The sequence below is a fragment of the Syngnathoides biaculeatus genome, chromosome 15, assembly GCF_019802595.1.
Source record: "Syngnathoides biaculeatus isolate LvHL_M chromosome 15, ASM1980259v1, whole genome shotgun sequence".
NCBI lineage: Eukaryota > Metazoa > Chordata > Actinopteri > Syngnathiformes > Syngnathidae > Syngnathoides > Syngnathoides biaculeatus.
This window is the reverse complement of record NC_084654.1, coordinates 24,056,025-24,069,010: the sequence shown is the minus strand read 5'-3', so window position 1 is coordinate 24,069,010 and position 12,986 is coordinate 24,056,025. Positions and strand designations below refer to the sequence as shown.

The following is a 12,986-nucleotide window of genomic DNA, read 5'->3' as shown; positions in this document are numbered from 1 at the left end:
TCCCCAACCGGAGGATGACAAATTGCCCCCCCCCCCCCCCCACCCACTCATCAGGAATTTTTCTCACGTAGTTCTAACTTTATTTTTGTACAACTATTTTTCCCCCCTCATATTCAGACGACTATTATCCTAACATTAAAAAATTCAATCTTAAATTAAAAATAATGAAAAAAAAAAACATCTTGCAACATTACAACTTCCTTCTGGTAAACAAAACAATTTTTTTTCAATAAAATTTGGACCTTATTTTGCATATTTTTTCTTAAAAACCAAAACAAGTTTCTTTTAAAAAATAACTTTTAATTTGCATATTCATAAATATATACATTTACTCTAAGACTATTATTGTCATATTTTCTCCACAAAAATACTTTTTTTTTCCCTGTCCAAAAAATGATCAGTGGGCCTTTTTTTCCCCTCACTTTATAAAAATGATTTTTGCATAAAATGGCACCTAAAATCTAAGGCATCGCTCATATTCCGACTTTTGTTGTTAAACCAAATAAATGGAGAAAAAAAAACTGACGGTGTGCTCCTGAAACTGAAAGACCACGTTTAAAAATCGATAAATATATTTCATAAAAATATCAACGGCGAGAAGCCATTTCCCCCCCCCCCGGCCAGAAAGTCTGCTCCCGACATTCTGGGTGGGGGTTGGTGGGGGGGGGGTCTGCGGTTCGCTCACAAGCGTCTTGGGATCTGAGCGGCATTTGGAAATCCCTTCAAATTGGAGTTCTGGACTGCTGGCGGCTCCGAATGCCTCCTTCGCTTTCCACCCCCCCCCCCCTTCTCGCTTCAAATCATTCGTGACTCAAAAGTAATGAAATACAATTTACATGGCGGTACTTTCTGCTTTCCATCCCCCCCCCCCCAATACAACGGCGTGACGCAAATACCGACCTCCGAAACAATTCCCGTCACCTTCAAATCATTTCTTTGCCTTTTTTTTTTTTTTTTTTTTCAATCAGATGTCGTAATAATTCCGCATCTGAAGCGCAGCCGTTTTATTTCGGGCTTCAGATCCCCCAAACCTTTCAAGCCAGTTGAAAAGGAACGGTCGCCACATCGTAGCGGCGGGGTGCCAAAACATACATCATAATCTCAAACATACCGATTCAATCGTGGAGGGAAAAAAAAAAAAAAAAAAAAAAAAAGGCGCACACCTGCTGCAACGACTCGATCCACATGGGAGGGATCATTACACAAGTGCGAGCGTGAATTCGAATCATGTGGCCGAGCCGTCAAAAAACACACGAGGGAAAAAGTGGGATGGGGGGGGGGGGGGGTTTGCAACGCGGATTACGTTGCGGAGGGAAAGAGGAAGTCGCTGGAAAGGAAACGTTGAGCTTCCTGCTACTGCGCTTCCTGCCAACAACACCGTAGCGCCAAAGTTACACTTTGGAATTTATAATCTTACACGCATTAAGTTTCCATCTATCCATCCATCCATTTTCTTTGCCGCTTATCCTCACGAGGGTTGCGGGAGTGCTGGAGCCTATCCAGGCAGGAGGCGGGGCACGCCCTGAACTGGTCGCCAGCCAATCGCAGGGCACATCGAGATAAACAGTCGCAACCACAATCACACCTTGGGCCAATTTAGTTGCATGTTTTTTGGGATGCCCACCCGGAGAAGAGCCACGCGGGCACGGGGAGAACATGCAAACTCCACACAGGCGGGGCCGGGATCGAACCCGGGACCTCAGAACTGCGAGGCCAACGCTTTACCACGTGAGTCACCGTGTCGCCACATTAAGTTTCATCTGAGAACATTTGGACTGGAGATAAATTAGTCACATATAGTTTTTAAACGAAGGGGAAAAGTAGTCAAAAATAGATTTTGACTTTTAAAAATGAAGTCATTTTTGAAGAATATAGACATTAAATTAGGTAAATGGGGATTTTTTTTTTTTTTTTTTTTAATCAAAGACAAACCCTGTTCGTGAAAAAGTTTTTTTTCTTTTTTCAAAATAAAACTGATGATTTTTTTTCTGGCAAGATTGTGGCGGAAAACTTTATGGCGGTCAAAGGGGGCCGCAGGCGCAGAACGGCAGCCGCGCTTCCGTCACGCTGCCCCCTGCAGGGCGGCTGCGGTCGCAACAGCGGCGGTGTGACAGTGAAGCGCTTGAAAAAATAGTCGAAATATGATCATTATTATTGGGAATTCAATGGCGTTATTAGAAAACTTCCATGGATGCGTGTATTTTTCAAGGATATATCCAGTAGTTGGCGCTATGACCAGACGAGACGTGGACAAGCGTGACGGAACGGAAGAGACGCACGGGCCCAATTGCGCAAAGCTAAAAAAGCACAGCGTGAACTTCTCGGGGACGCAAATTGCTCTGCTTTTAATTATGCAGCGCGCCAGTTGGACAGTCCGCCCGGAATGCTTCTTCAGTAGCAGCCGACGGCAGATGTTCGTCACGCGCCAGCGCCTTTCAAAAGTTGAGAACCGCCGTCGGTTCAACGCCGGGACGGAAAAACGTTGACACCGACACCGTGTCGGAGATTTTACCATCGGGACGTCGGTTGTAAAAAAGATGCCACGGAGTCAGTTCATGAAAAAAATTGTGACCGTATTCTCCAAAAATACTGCTAGGCTTCGCAAAAACACCCTCTTTTTGAAAAAAAAAAAAAATTAATAATAATAATGAATATATATATATATATTTTTTTTCATTATAAAATTTTTTTTCCCTAAAGCAACAACAACAAAAAAAACTAAAAATAACTATAACTGCTCAAAACTTTTCATTTGAATAAATGACTTGAATGTACAACTTTAGAAAAACCTTTTTAAATAATGAAATACAAAAATATCTATAAAAATATATAATATATAAAAATAAACAAATTTCAATCATTTTTAAATAGATGACTTAAATAAAATTTTCCCGCAAGTAATTAAAAATCCTCTTTAGAAAAACTTTTTTTTTTCTGAAATAAATGTCTAAAATAAAATTCCCCCGGAAGAAATTACACTTTTTTTTTCTTAAAAAAAAATCCCCTTTGTATAATATTTTTTCTGAAATAAATATCTGAAATAAAATTCCTATGGAAGTAATTACACTTTTTTTTCTGAAAAAAAAATCCCCTTGAACAACTTATTTCTTTTTAGAACCAATATATGACTTGAAATATTAGAATGAATTCTAGATTTTTTTTCAGGGTTTATCTTCTTAAAAATAAGAATTTTCCTGAAAAAAACCCCAAACATTTTTCAACCCCTAAAAATATGATTTTCTAAAAATAGAAATGGACAATTCTTTTTCTCCCCCCTCTTAAAAATGACTTTTTTTGTATAGTTTTTTTTGAGCGTAAAAGGTAAGCCGTCGAACTCTTTGCGCCCGGACAGGCAATCGCATTTTCCGGGTTCTACGTGGCCGGAATGTCATCCGGGTTTTCCCGATGACAGAAAAATGTGCAGGTTGAGTTAAAAGCGTTTTGGGGTGACGCAAAACGTCAAGTGTTGCAAACAAAACTACGAGTCAGAGAAAAGATCAAACTCCGAAGGCCGGAGAAGTGAGGGTGGGGGTGGAGGTCGGTGGGGGGGGGGGGGGGGGGGGTGGGGGGCAACCTCAGACCACCGGGCCGATCCTCCCCCCGCTAATGTTTGTCTAAACTTTCACGGTCTGGCTGGGGTCCTCCAGGACTATCGTTCACCTCGTGTTTTTCCTCCTTCGCACCCAAAAGACAACATGTAGCGGAAGTAGCGGACATAATGGAGGAAACCCGAGGGGGGGGGGGGGGTCGGGGGGGGGGCGACTTTTGGTCCTGCGTCAGATGATCCAGATGAGATGGAGATGAAGGGAGGAAAAAAAAAATGGGACATTCCAAAAGGGGGAAAAAAATCTGGAAAAAGTTCGGTTTAAAATCTCTCATCTTGACAGTCTATGTGTGTTTTTTTTCTTCAAAGTATACATTTTTTCAGAAAAAAACTTCTGAGGATAAAAGTGTATTTTTTTTTTCAAAGAAAGAATGTGTTTCCGTGATGAGAAAAAGGTTAAAAAAAAAACTTTTTGGGGAGGGTACAGAAAAGTGTTTTTTTTTTTCCGGAAAATTTCTTGGAAAATGGAAGAAGGAACAAAAAATTACATTTTCTTATGATGAAGGGAGGGGAAAAAAAAGACATTTGTATGGGACATTCCAAAAGGGGGAAAAAAATCTGGAAAAAGTTTGGTTTAAAATCTTTCATCGTGACAGTCTATGTGTGTTTTTTTTCTTTAAAGTATACATTTTTTCAGAAAAAAAACTTCTGAGGATAAAATTGTAATTTTTTTTTCAAAGAAAGAATGTGTTTCCATGATGAGAAAAAGGTAAAAAAAAAAAACTTTTTGGGGGGGGTACAGAAAAGTGTTTTTTTTTCCGGAAAATTTCTTGGAAAATGGAAGAAGGAACAAAAAAATTACATTTTCTTATGATGAAGGGAGGAAAAAAAAGACATTTGTATGGGACATTCCAAAAGGGGGAAAAAATCTAAAAAAAAATCGGTTTAAAATCTTTCATCTTGACAGTCTATGTGTGGTTTTTTTCTTCAAAGTATACATTTTTTCAGAAAAAAACTTCTGAGGATAAAAGTGTAATTTTTTTTTTCAAAGAAAGAATGTGTTTCCATGATGAGAAAAGGGTCAAAAAAAACTTTTTGGGGGGTACAGAAAAGTGTTTTTTTTTTCTGAAAATGTCTTGGAAAATGGAAGAAGAAAAAATAAATTACATTTTTTATAGTCAAATGTAATGTAAGAAATGTAGGAAAATGAACAAAAAATATATTTAAAAAAACATGTTAATCTTGGAAAAGGTTTTTTCAATAATGAGAAAAAAAGGTCAAGAAAACAAGTTTGGGGGTACAGAAAAGTGTTTTGTATTTTGTTTTTTTGAAGAAAATTTATTTGAGGAAAAAATGGAGCAAGAAAAAATTAATGAAAAATTTTTTATAGTCAAATTTTAAGAAATGTAATAAAATATATTTAAAAAACATGTTAATCTGTGGAAAAAAGTTTTTTTTGCAGAAAATTTAAAAAATGGAAGAAGAAAATAAATGTATTTTTTTATCATTAAGAAATGTAGGATAATGAACAAAAAATATATTTTAAAAAACATATTTTAATCTGGGGAAAAAAGTTTTATCAATACAGAGGGAAAAAAGTTGGCTCAACAAAAAGAAAAAAAAATGTTTCTTGAATGAAAAAGTGTTTTTTTTTAAAGAAAATATGTTTCGATTGCAATCAATGTTTCTTTGAGAAAAAAGATGGATTTTTAAAAATTTCATGATTACCATGTTTGCTATCGCAGTGTTTATCCAGCGTCTGGCTAAAACGCAGTCGTGTCGGAGGTGAATCCGGACGAAACCGCATTTCAACTCTCGAGCAGTTAAAGACTTGGACCAGCGACTGCGATGTGGGCCAATAATCCACGAGTCATAAATAGTCAACATTTTATTTCGCCCTACAAAACGTTCTCAGCAGAAGAAAAAAAATTCCATCTGCCGGTGAGTCACAAATTCATTCGTCTCAGCACGGCGACTCCAAAGCGGACTTTGATCGGACGGAAGGGGAACGATTTGGCCCGACTGGGGGGGGGGGGGGGGGGGGGGGGGGAGACAACAAAACAAAAACACGTCACACCCGCGACAGGACCGTCGTTTTGGAAAATCTTTCGTTTTTTGCGACGGAAGCAAAATGTGGAAATTGGCAACGATTTGTCGACATCGGACATGCGGCAAGCCGACGACAAAACGATCCGCTCGTCAGGAAAAGATTGCGGAATTTCGCGGGGTCTCGACTACGTGGTGAAAAGGTCTGCCCGCGGTCCTGATCCTGACCCCAAAGCCCAGTTTTGGATTTAGTGGCCAGTAGCCAATCCAGACCTCCACGACAGAAAAGGTGCCATCGTCACAAACGAGTCTTTAAGACAGAGATCCCTACGAGTTCTTCTTCTTTGACCGGGAAGCCCGAGCGGGACTTTCAAAAGCCAGGGCGGGGGGGACGGGGGGGTTGCTAGCTGTGGAAAATGGCAGCGAGTTTTACAGTCCACGTTCCGCATCCTCCCGTCTTCCAGCGCTGCGACGTCATTGGTTCTACTTTATACATCGAGAATCATCAGAGGTGGACCCGGTTCCCGTGAGCCGTCCCTCAAGGGCGGGTTTCCGTGGGCCAATCCGAGCTGGCAATCTCTCAAAGTCGTCCTCGGGCACTTTGTTTTGCAGAGAGGAGGGGGGTGGGGTGGGGTGGGGTGGGGGGAGTTGGACTCAGCCCAACTCAGGATCCGCCGTTGCGCATGCGGGTGGGTAAGCGGGCACGGTTTCGTAATTTCATATTACGGCAGGAAGGCATCCAGGCTTGCCTGCCTTTCCCCCTTAATTGTGATTGTCAACCTCTCTATTGGATTATGGTCAAGAGTGGGGGGGCACGGCGGGGGATGAGAGCACACCAGGCGAGCCGGTCTTGTGAGGTCTAATGAAGACTCGGTCCGTGCCACACGGTATTAGCGGACAAGAAGGGCTGAGGGGAGGCAGGTCCGCCGCCCGCGATGAGAGCGTCCTAAATCAAAACCGGACGGGTCGTCACCAGAACTACAATCCAGACAGGACTTGGCCCGACTGGACTGGACCATCATGCAACAACAAAAAAACCCAAACAAACTACGACTCCTCACCACACGTCGCGCGGTTTTTTTCAATTTAGTGGCCTCGTTCTGAAAGCAGAAGCAGTTTCCCCTTCCTGCTGTCGTGATATTCCGTTCCGTTCATTGACTGCCCTTCTGTATTTCTGTGACAGAGACTCTCCACGCTTTACTTTCTCATCCAAAAAGTACATGTAAAATTGTTGTGCACGTAAAACTGGATGCCGGAAACTCGTCGGAGACCGCAAGCTTGGCTTTTTCATCTGCATGTGCACATGAAATCATATACGGTCCAACCTCAGTTCTTGACCACAATCCGTTCCGGAAGGCGGTTCGAGAACCGATTTGTTCGGAAACGCCTGCGTCCAGAAGCTGCGTTATACACAATGACAACGCGCGTAGTCGGTCGGCCGTTCGGGTTATTTACGGGTCTTTTCACAGGCGTTCGAGAACCGATTTGTTCGGAAACGCCTGCGTCCAGAAGCTGCGTTATACACAATGACAACGCGCGTAGTCGGTCGGCCGTTCGGGTTATTTACGGGTCTTTTCACAGGCGTTCGAGAACCGATTTGTTCGGAAACGCCTGCGTCCAGAAGCTGCGTTATACACAATGACAACGCGCGTAGTCGGTCGGCCGTTCGGGTTATTTACGGGTCTTTTCACAGGCGTTCGAGAACCGATTTGTTCGGAAACGCCTGCGTCCAGAAGCTGCGTTATACACAATGACAACGCGCGTAGTCGGTCGCCGTTCGGGTTACTTACGGGTCTTTTCACAGGCGTTCGAGAACCGATTTGTTCGGAAACGCCTGCGTCCAGAAGCTGCGTTATACACAATGACAACGCGCGTAGTCGTCGGCCGTTCGGGTTATTTACGGGTCTTTTCACAGGCGTTCGAGAACCGATTTGTTCGGAAACGCCTGCGTCCAGAAGCTGGGTTATACACAATGACAACGCGCGTAGTCGGTCGGCCGTTCGGGTTATTTACGGGTCTTTTCACAGGCGTTCGAGAACCGATTGTTCGGAAACGCCTGCGTCCAGAAGCTGCGTTATACACAATGACAACGCGCGTAGTCGGTCGGCCGTTCGGGTTATTACGGGTCTTTTCACAGGCGTTCGAGAACCGATTTGTTCGGAAACGCCTGCGTCCAGAAGCTGCGTTATACACAATGACAACGCGCGTAGTCGGCGGCCGGCCGTTCGGGTTATTTACGGGTCTTTTCACAGGCGTTCGAGAACCGATTTGTTCGGAAACGCCTGCGTCCAGAAGCTGCGTTATACACAATGACAACGCGCGTAGTCGGTCGGCCGTTCGGTTATTTACGGGTCTTTTCACAGGCGTTCGAGAACCGATTTGTTCGGAAACGCCTGCGTCCAGAAGCTGCGTTATACACAATGACAACGCGCGTAGTCGGTCGGCCGTTGGGTTACTTACGGGTCTTTTCACAGGCGTTCGAGAACCGATTTGTTTCGGGGAAACGCCTGCGTCCAGAAGCTGCGTTATACACAATGACAACGCGCGTAGTCGGTCGGCCGTTCGGGTTATTTACGGGTCTTTTCACAGGCGTTCGAGAACCGATTTGTTCGGAAACGCCTGCGTCCAGGAGGCTGCGTTATACACAATGACAACGCGCGTAGTCGTCGGCCGTCGGGTTATTTACGGGTCTTTTCACAGGCGTTCGAGAACCGATTTGTTCGGAAACGCCTGCGTCCAGAAGCTGCGTTATACACAATGACAACGCGGCGTAGTCGGTCGGCCGTTCGGGTTATTTACGGGTCTTTTCACAGGCGTTCGAGAACCGATTTGTTCGGAAACGCTGCGTCCAGAAGCTGCGGTATAACAATGACAACGCGCGTAGTCGGTCGGCCGTTCGGGTTATTTAGGGTCTTTTCACAGGCGTTCGAGAACCGATTTGTTCGGAAACGCCTGCGTCCAGAAGCTGCGTTATACACAATGACAACGCGCGTAGTCGGTCGGCCGTTCGGGTTATTACGGGTCTTTTCACAGGCGTTCGAGAACCGATTTGTTCGGAAACGCCTGCGTCAGAAAAGCTGCGTTATACACAATGACCAACGCGCGTAGTCGGTCGGCCGTTCGGGTTATTTACGGGTCTTTTCACAGGCGTTCGAGAACCGATTTGTTCGGAAACGCCTGCGTCCAGAAGCTGCGTTATACACATTGACAACGCGCGTAGTCGGTCGGCCGTTCGGGTTACTTACGGGTCTTTTCACAGGCGTTCGAGAACCGATTTGTTCGGAAACGCCTGCGTCCAGAAGCTGCGTTATACACAATGACAATGCGCGTAGTCGGTCGGCCGTTCGGGTTATTTACGGGTCTTTTCACAGGCGTTCGAGAACCGATTTGTTCGGAACGCCTGCGTCCAGAAGCTGCGTTATACACAATGACAACGCGCGTAGTCGGTCGGCGTTCGGGTTATTTACGGGTCTTTTCACAGGCGTTCGAGAACCGATTTGTTCGGAAACGCCTGCGTCCAGAAGCTGCGTTATACACAATGACAACGCGCGTAGTCGGTCGGCCGTTCGGGTTATTTACGGGTCTTTTCACAGGCGTTCGAGAACCGATTTGTTCGGAAACGCCTGCGTCCAGAAGCTGCGTTATACACAATGACAACGCGCGTAGTCGGTCGGCCGTTCGGGTTATTTACGGGTCTTTTCAACAGGCGTTCGAGAACCGATTTGTTCGGAAACGCCTGCGTCAGAAGCTGCGTTATACACAATGACAAAGCGCGTAGTCGGTCGGCCGTTCGGGTTATTTCGGTCTTTTTCACAGGCGTTCGAGAACCGATTTGTTCGGAAACGCCTGCGTCCAGAAGCTGCGTTATACACACAATGACAACGCGCGTAGTCGGTCGGCCGTTCGGTGGTACTTACGGGTCTTTTCACAGGCGTTCGAGAACCGATTTGTTCGGAAACGCCTGCGTCCAGAAGCTGCGTTATACACAATGACAATGCGCGTAGTCGGTCGGCGTTCGGGTTATTTACGGGTCTTTTCACAGGCGTTCGAGAACCGATTTGTTCGGAAACGCCTGCGTCCAGAAGCTGCGTTATACACAATGACAACGCGCGTAGTCGGTCGGCCGTTCGGGTTATTTACGGGTTTTCACAGGCGTTCGAGAACCGATTTGTTCGGAAACGCCTGCGGTCCAGAAGCTGCGTTATACACAATGACAACGCGCGTAGTCGGTCGGCCGTTCGGGTTATTTACGGGTATTTTCACAGGCGTTCGAGAACCGATTTGTTCGGAAACGCCTGCGTCCAGAAGCTGCGTTTATACACAATGACAACGCGCGTAGTCGGTCGGGCCGTTCGGGTTATTTACGGGTCTTTTCACAGGCGTTCGAGAACCGATTTGTTCGGAAACGCCTGCGTCCGAAGCTGCGTTATACACAATGACAACGCGCGTAGTCGGTCGGCCGTTCGGGTTATTTACGGGTCTTTTCACAGGCGTTCGAGAACCGATTTTGTCGGAAACGCCTGCGTCCAGAAGCTGCGTTAATACCACAATGACAACGCGCGTAGTCGGTCGGCCGTTCGGGTTACTTACGGGTCTTTTCACAGGCGTTCGAGAACCGATTGTTAGGAAACGCCTGCGTCCAGAAGCTGCGTTATACACATGACAACGCGCGTAGTCGGTCGCCGTTCGGGTTATTTACGGGTCTTTTCACAGGCGTTCGAGGAACCGATTTGTTCGGAAACGCCTGCGTCCAGACAGCTGCGTTATACACAATGACAACGGCGCGTAGTCGGTCGGCCGTTCGGGTTATTTACGGGTCTTTTCACAGGCGTTCGAAAAGAACCGATTTGTTCGGAAACGCCTGCGTCAAGAAGCTGCGTTATACACAATGACAACGCGCGTGTCGGTCGGGCCGTTCGGGTTATTTACGGGTCTTTTCACAGGCGTTCGAGAACCGATTTGTTCGGAAACGCCTGCGTCCAGAAGCAGCTGCGTTATACACAATGACAACGCGCGTAGTCGGTCGGCCGTTCGGGTTACTTACGGGTCTTTTCACAGGCGTTCGAGAACCGATTTGTTCGGAAACGCCTGCGTCCAGAAGCTGCGTTATACACAATGACAACGCGCGTAGTCGGTCGGCCGTTCGGGTTATTTACGGGTCTTTTCACAGGCGTTCGAGAACCGATTTGTTCGGAAACGCCTGCGTCCAGAAGCTGCGTTATACACAATGACAACGCGCGTAGTCGGTCGGCCGTTCGGGTTATTTACGGGTCTTTTCACAGGCGTTCGAGAACCGATTTGTTCGGAAACGCCTGCGTCCAGAAGCTGCGTTATACACAATGACAACGCGCGTAGTCGGTCGGCCGTTCGGGTTATTTACGGGTCTTTTCACAGGCGTTCGAGAACCGATTTGTTCGGAAACGCCTGCGTCCAGAAGCTGCGTTATACACAATGACAACGCGCGTAGTCGGTCGGCCGTTCGGGTTATTTACGGGTCTTTTCACAGGCGTTCGAGAACCGATTTGTTCGGAAACGCCTGCGTCCAGAAGCTGCGTTATACACAATGACAACGCGCGTAGTCGGTCGGCCGTTCGGGTTATTTACGGGTCTTTTCACAGGCGTTCGAGAACCGATTTGTTCGGAAACGCCTGCGTCCAGAAGCTGCGTTATACACAATGACAACGCGCGTAGTCGGTCGGCCGTTCGGGTTATTTACGGGTCTTTTCACAGGCGTTCGAGAACCGATTTGTTCGGAAACGCCTGCGTCCAGAAGCTGCGTTATACACAATGACAACGCGCGTAGTCGGTCGGCCGTTCGGGTTACTTACGGGTCTTTTCACAGGCGTTCGAGAACCGATTTGTTCGGAAACGCCTGCGTCCAGAAGCTGCGTTATACACAATGACAACGCGCGTAGTCGGTCGGCCGTTCGGGTTATTTACGGGTCTTTTCACAGGCGTTCGAGTACCGATTTTCGTTCGAAAACAGGAGCAAAAAAAATTCTCAAAAACTGATTTGTTCGAGAACGGGGACGTTCGAGAAGCCGGTATTCACTGTATTATTATTTAAAAAATGTGCTGTACATATTATGTACATGAGTCAAGTCTTTAAAGTTCCCCACGCTGACACAGCTGCGCTTGAAATGGCATTTTTAAAAACTCGATGATTTCAAATTTTAGGCCTCAATGGGAAACACGATCAAAAGCTAAATCCGATGTTTCTTAAGCTAGTAAAACCGAACGCAATTTGACGACAAAAAGCTCCGGGAAAGGCCCGCCGACGGCCGTCGCCCTCTTCAGCTGCCCGTTTCCTGGTCAAGACCCGCCCACAACAATCCGTATGGCGGCGGCGGCGAAGGCTCGCTAATCCGCTGCAGATGTGGAACCCTCGCTTACAAGTTGCACTTTTATTGAACGCGCTTCTGCTTTCTTACCTCTCTCCCTCGGCCCTTTTTGTGTGTAAGTTGGGGGGGGGCCGGGGGGGGTCACGTTTACAGACAGAGAGAATTGTATCTGTTTATCTTGGGCTACACGGAACCATGGGGCAAAAGTCTTTGATCAAGGCGGAGGGGGTTTCGATTACGAGAAGCGTTTTGTGACCGGGGGGGGGCGGCGCTAATGGATAAAGGAAAGGTGCAAGATAGGGGTGTCAGATAGGGAGGAGGGGTCTTCCTACGGACTCGCCCGCCGGGTATTATGTACACGGAAGGCCGCTTATAAAATTGGCCGTGCATTACGTGGGCCTGATGGGGGCTTTATCTGCCGTCGCGATCGGACCCACAGCGGCGCTCCCGCTAACCCTTCACAAAGCGACGACGTCGCGTCCGTCCCAGGTACCCCGCCGACGAGAGCGGCGTCCTCTCCAAAAGCCCCTCCCTCCCCCGCCCCCGCCCCGCCTTTTCCCGGCTCGAGATGCTATCGTTTCTCCGGCAGACTTCGGATTTCTTGGGTGACTTCAAAGCGACTTGGGGCAAAGTGTTTAGAAGAATGCGATGGAAACAGGAAAATTATGTTCCGATTTCTGTAAACTTTACGGCATCTGCTTCTGCTTAGCGCCGGTGCGGCGTCTGAGGCGGAGGGGGACTCGGGAGGGACTTTGTTGGAGCGACGTGTTCTCAACGAGTACAAAAACGTTCCTATCGAAGCTTCGCCGCCCATTTTATTCGCATTGTCAGATTATTTCCACGGATGACTCAGACCGGAAAGACCTCATTTCTGATGTTTGCGCAAACTCCTTCCGAGAAAAAAAAAAAAAAAAAGGAGGAGTTTCCTGACCAAAACCCGACGACGGCGGTTTGTTTTCCAAAATGTTTGCGCCGCGTTATTTTTCCAGCACCGAAGAATGTTTGAGAATCAAGAAAAGTAGTAAAATGTTGAAGTGACACTTCGTCTTGACCGT

The 12,986-nt window shown here is 46.7% G+C and overlaps 1 protein-coding gene across 3 annotated transcripts in view; it reads right to left on the bottom strand.

The window, feature by feature from the left end:
• Positions 1–12,986, bottom strand: part of slc25a21 (solute carrier family 25 member 21) — an 87,466-nt gene that overhangs the window by 51,682 nt on the left and 22,798 nt on the right. The gene's annotated exons all lie outside the window — the stretch shown is intronic.